The sequence below is a fragment of the Fukomys damarensis genome, unplaced genomic scaffold (assembly GCF_012274545.1).
Source record: "Fukomys damarensis isolate Sample0158 unplaced genomic scaffold, DMR_v1.0_HiC HiC_scaffold_37, whole genome shotgun sequence".
NCBI lineage: Eukaryota > Metazoa > Chordata > Mammalia > Rodentia > Bathyergidae > Fukomys > Fukomys damarensis.
The window spans coordinates 58,372,932-58,381,008 of NW_022900949.1; the positions used below are offsets into that span (position 1 = coordinate 58,372,932).

General features: G+C 36.5%; 1 protein-coding gene across 5 annotated transcripts in view; it reads left to right on the top strand.

Annotated features, from left to right (window-relative positions):
- Positions 1-8,077, top strand: part of B3galnt1 (beta-1,3-N-acetylgalactosaminyltransferase 1 (globoside blood group)) — a 24,746-nt gene that overhangs the window by 10,881 nt on the left and 5,788 nt on the right. The window contains exon 1 of one of the 5 annotated variants that reach the window (XM_033759532.1): positions 6,118-6,260. The exons of the other annotated variants lie outside the window; for them this stretch is intronic. The gene's annotated coding sequence lies outside the window, so the exon portion shown is untranslated. Of the gene's footprint in view, positions 1-6,117; positions 6,261-8,077 lie in introns of those variants that run through there. 5 annotated transcript variants of the gene reach the window in all.

Here is an 8,077-nt window from a genome sequence, read left to right on the forward strand (position 1 = left end):
TTTTTTTTTTTTTTTTTTTTTGGTACCGGGATTGAACTCAGGACCTTGCACTTGCATGGCAGGTGCAGTGCCGTGTCTAGCACTTTTAAAATGCACAAAACCAGAATCAGGGTAGCCTATTAGAATAAGACTGTGTTATTGTTAGATAGTGAGGGGAAAATAAGCATAAAGTAATATTTGAGAGATTAATATCAGATTCTGTTTATTCTTGGGAGTATTTGTTAAGTGGATAAAAGTGCCTCACGAAGCCATTTTCACAGTATTCTACGCTAACTCTAGGGGTATGGCATTGAACAAGATGGGGCGGGTCTTACCCTTCCAGCTGTACCCTGCCCAACCTCACATTCTCTTGAAGGGAACAGACATTAAACAAACAGTAGACAGATTAAAAAAAATTCCAGGTGGGGTTAAGCGGTGAGAAGGGAGCAATAAGGAATACGGTGAAAACAAGGGCTGGGGAATTACTTGAGATGAGGAGTGAGGGACTTTTTCTTGAGTTCTGAAAAGCATAACAAGGAGGTAGCCTTTCCGAGGACCTGTTGTAGAACAAACAAGCCCCAGCTCTTCAAGAAGGGAAAGAAGTTGACATATTTAGAAATTGGATAGGAAGGTTACAGTTGAAATAGGGTTGGCAAGCGTTGTGGAAATGCATAAGATAGGGCTTTTGTTTACCCCTGAGCCAGAGACTCAATAGAACTTCAAAGACAGTACATTGTTATCTTCAGTAATTCTTGGTCTTTGTGCTTTTTTACGTTTACTAAATTTTCTCCAATCAATTTATATTACATTTGAAATTAGAAAATTTTTATATATTTTAATGAGTTTAATTTGATTTTGTGTTGTATAAAATAACCAACATTTTTGGCACCTGACGAAAAGATTTCAGGTTATTTTGGCTTAAGTAAGTGTACTATTATTGTAGTTTCTCTAGAGCCTTTGCATTTGAACTAACTTCTCTTCAACCCTATTTATTTTGTAGTGCTCAGTATGTTTTATCATGAAAAAATTTTTAAATTGCATGATTGTTATTTTTGTTAGTAACCTATTTTAGTTTTGGGGTGTAGGAATCTTTAGTTTTTCTGTATGAAGACCACAAGGCTATGATGCAGGTTCATTGTATGTATCTAGATTTGATGGACACAAGAAATTAAAATCCAAGCCTCAAAGTAGCAGGCCCACTAGAACATGAAGCATAGCAGTAGACAGCAGACTCCCACGATCTGGTGGCCAAGAACATGGGATTTGTTTGTATTTCTTCCCACCGCTTACAAGCTTGTGAGTTGGGGCAAGTTCTGTCCTTTTCCCAACCTTTAGTTTCCTCCTGTGTTCAGTGGGGATTGTAACATTTTAAAAAAGCAGTTCAATCTGTGGGACTCTTGTGAAGATCACATGAGCTGGTGCTGGGGAGCAGTTACACTGCTGTCAACATAGCTGGGCTCCCAGACTAATGGAAGGTGTAGACACCTGCCTAATCTGACCACAGCAGAATCTAGTGTACGTGTTTACAGCAAAGTATGACTCGCAAAAAGAAAAGCACAAGTTATACAATGAACTATCAAGGCTGCATGCAGGTCAAGAAACAGAGCATGGCCGGCAGGCCAGAAAGTCCCTGTAACCCCCGTCTGTTGCATTTCCTGCCTCTCCCAGGGATGCCATTGGCCTGAATTGCAGCACTATTGATTAGTTCGCCCTCTTTACTACTTCATGTAAACGGAATTGGACTGCCTGCTCTTTGTATGTCTGACTTCTTTCCTTCAACATTATGGTTGTGAGACTCTGTGTCATCATGCAAAACGGTAGTTTGTTCATTATGGGTAATGTGTTGTTACATATTTATCTCTCCTGGGGGTAGATATTGGTTTCCACTGGTGGGGCTGTTTTGAGTAGTGTGCTCTTATGAGCTTGTACGTGTTTTTTTGGAGATGGGTCCTTTACTCAGAAGGACTTGGGCCTCTTTCGCCTGTATCTTGAAGTCCTGATGTACATACAGGTTAACGTCGAGTGTTTTACCTGGAGTGAGGTGGCTGTATCACAGCATGCATATATGTTCAGCACTAATAAATAACACTGATGAGTAACATCAGAGTAATTGAACCAGTTTGTGTTTACTCCAAACTACTTCAATTTTTGTTTAAGAATTCATAGAACGTAACCTTTCAACTGAATACAAGGATGTCATCGGACCAGTTTCCAAAATAATTTCCTCCCTGCCAGAGGCTTTGAAAATTAAAACTGAACATGCTATCTCTCTCCGTTTATTCATGTTTTTTACATTCTTTAGAAAAGTTTCTTAGTATGTAGCTTTCTGTGTCAAAGTCTTGCACATTTTTTGTTGGCTTCAACACTAGTTTTTGTTGCTCTATCATGTTTTGCCTGTTAGACTTTTTAGTTTTTATTGGGCTCTAATATTCAGCATTTTGTTAAATCTGTTAGTTTTTCTACATAATCTTCTTTCCTTTCAGTGTTCTATGTAGATGGTTTTATAATATGAAAATAATGATGTTTTCTTCCCTTTCAAGAATTTTAATGTTTCACTTTCTTTCTGGTTGTGTGGGTCTCCAGAATAATACACTGAATAGTTTAGGTGATAGTGGGCATTCGGGTCTTTTTCCTGACTTCACTAGAAATGTTTCTAAAGCTTCATCATTATGATTACTATTTTTTCTGTAACAGACTAAGGAACTTTCCTTCTATTCCTAACATTTGGTAGTTTTGTGATAAACGTCTTTATTTTTATTTTATGCTTTATTTTTTCTGTTTTTTATGTAGCAACATACAATTGTTTTTTTAACATCTTGAGCTAAGTACTTAACTCATTTATTTTCTTTCTTTCTTTCTTTCTTTTTTCTTTTTTTTTTTTTTTTGGTATTGGGGATTGAACTCGGGTCCTTGCGCTTGCAAGGCAGGCCTCCAAACCGCTGAGCTAAATCTCCAGCCCCTTAACTCATTTATTTTCAATCTGTTTTTTTTTTTTTCAAAATGTGTTATTCATGATGAAAATGAAAGAAGCCAGACTCAAAAGTCTGAATACTTCATGATTCCACACTGCCTCATTCTGTATATTGTATCATTTTATTTTTGTGACATTCTGGTAAAGACAGAACTATATGTAGGGACAAAGAAAATTGATCAGTGGTTGCTTGAAGGTGAAAAGAAGGATTTCTTGCAAGGGGACACAAGTAGAATTTTTGTTGTGATAGAACTATTTTTTGCCTGGGCCGGGGATTTAGCTCAGTGGTTTGGTGGCCTGCCTTGTAAGTGCAAAGACCGGAGTTCAATCCCCAGTACCAAAAAAAAAAAAAAAGCTATTTTTTGCCTGACTTATGCTGGTAGTTACATAATCGTGAAAACATATAGAACAGTACAATAAAAAAGACAAATTTTACTGTATGTAAGATTTACTTGTGTTTAATAGCAGTACAGAAATCTAATGGATTCAAAAATATTCATAAAATAATTCTACCTTTAAGAAGTACGTTATTTTTAAAGTGCTATTAATTTTGCATAGGGATTAATTTAGTTAAATTTAGTTAGTACATTAGATTTGCTATAACAATGTTGCATTGAACAACTTTGTATTAATACATCATTTTGGACATATGCAGCTATGTCTGAAATAAATTCCAAGATCACAATTCCTGACAAAAGAGTAAATATATTGTAATTTAAGTATTTCCATTGTCCTCCACAGATTATTGGACGGAAAAGTACAGAAAGGGATTTGTCTTCACTCTTTATTTGTTATTATTAAATTATCTTAAATTAAATACAGATATCTTGGAATTTTGCTCCTAAATATGTCAGTGTAAGACTTAAAATAGGAAACAAAATAGTTTTGAACAGCTTTATTCTTATTATTTATATAATTGCAAAACTATTTTAAGTGCACACTTCAGTGATACTTCATTTAGAGTTGAGCTGTCACTGACAAGTTTTAAAACATCATCCCCAGAATTTCTTTATGCCTATTTGCTGTGAGTTTCTGATCCCATATACAGGCAACTACTAACCTACTGTTAATAGGTTTTTCCCTTCCTGAATATTTTATTTAAAAAAGAGCCATACAATTTATGGTATTTAGCATCTGAATTATTTTATTTAGCTTGTTCAATAAATGAATTCTTACAATTGACATTTGTTGTGTTGTATATTAGTACTTTCTTCCTTTTTTATAGCTAAGGAGTATCCCATTGTGTAGCTATACTGCAATCTTTCTTTCTTTCTTTTTCTTTTTTTTTTTTTTTTTTTTGAGACAGGGTCTCACGATGTAGTTGAGACTGAACTGGAACTCACTAGGTAGCCCAGGCTGGTCTCAAACTCACAGCAGTCCTCCTGCCTCAGCCTCCTGAGTGCTAGGATTACAGGCGTGCACCACCACACCTCACTGCTTATACTACAATTTCTTTATCTGGGCACATTTTCTTTTGTAGCCAGTTGATATTATCACACTTAACAAAATTAATTCTCCTGTGTCACCTAGTGTTTAGGCCATCTTCACATTTCTCCACATCTAGGCCACTACCATGCATTCTACTGTACATGTCCCTTAACCTTTTAATCTAGAGCCATCCCTGTTTTTGCAGCATTCTTTGCTGAGGAAATCATGCTAGTTGTCTCATAGAAACTCTTATCTCCTGGATTTGCTTGATTACTTCCTGGTGGTATTCCTTAGCTTATCCTTTTATCTGTATTTCTTTTAAACTTGATAAAATTTCAGTTAAATGTTTTTGGCTAGGATAAATCAGAGATGATATTCTACACTTCATATTTTATCTCCTTAGAAGATGCACAATATGTGTTTTCCCACTATATATAGTGTTAAAGGTTGATCGCTGAACTCATTGGTCCCACCCTCATCCTCCACCAGAGGGTTATATTTTCATATTTTTTCAGTCCTTGCAATCAAAAAGTAATCTTCAGAAGTATTTCTTTGACACCATATAGAAGCCCAGTTCCCCATGAACCTTTTATTAGATGATCAAAACAGTGATTGATACTCAATACTTGAATCATTGATGTCACAAAATGAGTTTTATTCTCTCATTCCATCTACATTTATAATTGCTATTTGTCTATAAATAAGAGCTTTACCTTTGAAACTAGAAAGATTTGAATTCTTTGAACTGTAGATCCATTCTTTAAAGCATGAAAAAAATTTGCCTCCCTCCTTCCCAACAATTCTTTAGGGTTAGTGTAATACCTGCTTCATTGAACTGTAGTACGCTGTTAGTATTCAGTTGCAGAGTTTTAAAAAATAATTTAAAGTATGATCTCTTTAAATTTATGGGTCAAACAAATTATGTGTGTGAATATTCTGAGTTTCCCTCCCCAAAAAAGTGTTTTGTTTTGTTTTTTCCCAGGGGTGGGCATCAAACCCAAGGCCTCATACATTCTGGACAGGTGCTGAAACACCGAGCCACATCCCTAGTCTGTAAAGTTTTGAAAATGTTTTCAATTTTTTAAGTTGATATATAATCATATTGTGGTTAATGTAATCTGGGTTAAACTGGGGTTTTAGAATTGATTTGCCTATGTAACAATAATAGTTTTTTGATAAATATTTCATACAGTCTTAAAAATAAATATTGATCCCTCACTTATCTGTGAGGAATTGGTCCCAGAACACCTGTGGAAACCAAAGTCCTCTGACACTCAAATCCCTCATATAAATGGTACAGTATTTTTAGTTTATAATATTGTTAGAAACTAACAAGGAGAACAAGTCTATACATGTTTAGTACAGACACATTTTTACCTAACATTTTCTCTTTTTTTTTCTTTCTTCCTTTTTTTTTTGTACCAGGAACTGAACTCAGGACCTTGCACTTGTGAGGCAGGTGGTGACACCACTGAGCTAAATCCCAAGCCCTTTCTACTGTGTAGTGGATCTGACAGATTTCAGGTTCTTGTGCATGGTGAGGAAGGAATTACAAATGCATATCTAATGGTAAAAGAGAAAGCAGCTACGTTTATTGAAGATGATGGGAAGGCATGCTCAGGGAAGTTCTGTGCCAATGAAAACAAAAAGTTGGCATGAACAGAAAAGTGGTGTCAGGATGACTAGAAAATAAAAAGCACAGAGATAAATCAGGCATTCACATTTTAAAAGATGTACAGCCTCTGCCCAGGTGTCTTTCATTGGATCTCTGGACAAGATTGAGAGGAATGATTGTCAGGGTGCCGAGTCATCTCAGTGGCTTTCAACATGCATGCCTGTCCAAGGATCCACTCAGATTAAATTACGTACACAATAAAGAAAGGTAAGCTTGAGACAGTTCTAGGTAATAGTTGCACCTTGAGACTATACTCTTATTTCATACTCTTATTTCGAAATGGGACACACGTGTCTAAATACTTCATTGTTTCTCTGGTGAGAGAAAGGAAAAGTGTAAATAAGGACCAAAATGTATAATAGATACTGGGTGGGCAGAAAATGTTCAAATGGGAAGGGGAACAAGGGAGGGTGGGGGAAAGGAAGGAAGAAAAAAAGAGAATAGAAATTTTTAAAAATGGAAATAAAGAGGGGGAGGGAAATGCAGAAAAAAGAATAACCAAGCTATATCCTGCACAGATACAAATGTTCCTATGATGAATGTTATTATTTATATCTAAAATGTACCAATAAAATTTTTTTAAAAGATTCCACATCACTGGTCATTTGAGAGATGCAGATGAAAACAACACTGAGATTCCACCTCACCCCACAAAGAATGGCTGCTATCAAGAAATCACACAATAACAAATGTTGGTGGGGTTGTGGGGAGAAAGGAACCCTTCTCCATGGCTGGTGGGAGTGCAGACTGGTGCAACCACTATGGAAATCAATATGGAGATCCTCAAAGAGCTGGGCTTAGAGGTTCCATTTGACCCAGCCATCCCTCTGCTGGGTATCTTTCCAAAAGAATTAAAAGAATCATATCACGGTGATATATGTGCACTCATGTTTATAGCGGCACAGTTTGTAATAGCTAAAACTTGGAAACAGCCCATTTGCCCATCAGTTGGAAACTGGATAAATAAGATGTGGATTTTCTATAAAATGGAATACTACTCAGCCATAAAGAATGATAAATTAGATTCATTCATAGGAAAATGGATACATATTGAGGATATGCTCCTAAGTGAAATAAATAAGTCACACATGTGTAAATACTGAGTAGTTTTCTGATGTGAAAAACTATAATAGCACATAAGATCCTAATGATATAATAGACAATGTGAAATAGGAAGAAAGGGGCTAAAGGTGTAGGGAAAGTTGGAAGGGTAGGGGAAAGGTATAGGGGAAAAGAAAAAAATCTGAGAAAATGAAAAACTGGAAATGAAGTGTTTGTAAAGGGGGAGGGAGGAGGGGTGAAGGGAGGGCAGGGACAAGGGGAAAAAATGAGAACCAAGAGCTGTCATGTAGAGGTACAAGATCCGAATAATGAATATAACTGTACTGTATACCTAAGATGTACCGAAAAACTCAATAAAAAGGAAAAAAAGATTTAAAAATTAGATACGTAAGATGCAGTCCATATGTATGTACCTTTAACAAGGTTCAAGTAGGGGAAAAGATTACTGGAGGTCTAGCCATGGGAACACACATGTGCTCTGGTCTGGAGCTTGAGAGATTCCCTGGGTTTTTGTTATTTTTATTTCTATTTCTCTTAGGACAATAGAAGGAGGATTCCCCTTGTTGCTTTGCCCAAATTCAGGTGGATGGGGAGGTGGCAGTGGTCTCCTAACACCTGTTGTTCTACCTGTACTAATTAAAGATTATTAATAATACGTGAAACTCACCTATTTTTTTGTTTGTTTGCTGATAGATCAGTTACTTAGTGTCAGACTGTTTTCTCTTGCTCGGACAAATTATCTGAGGCTGGATAATATTTAAAGGAAAATATTTAGTTCACAGTACTAGAAGTCTAAGAGCATGGTGTTGGCACTTCCTTGGCTTCTTGGAACGGCCATATATTGTTCCATATGTGGTGGAAAAGTGGAGTGGGAATCAGACAGTACAGAAAGACTGAAGGGAGGAGATACCAGGGAGCCCACCTGCCTGCCCGCCTGCCTTCCTTCCTTCCTTCCTTCCTTC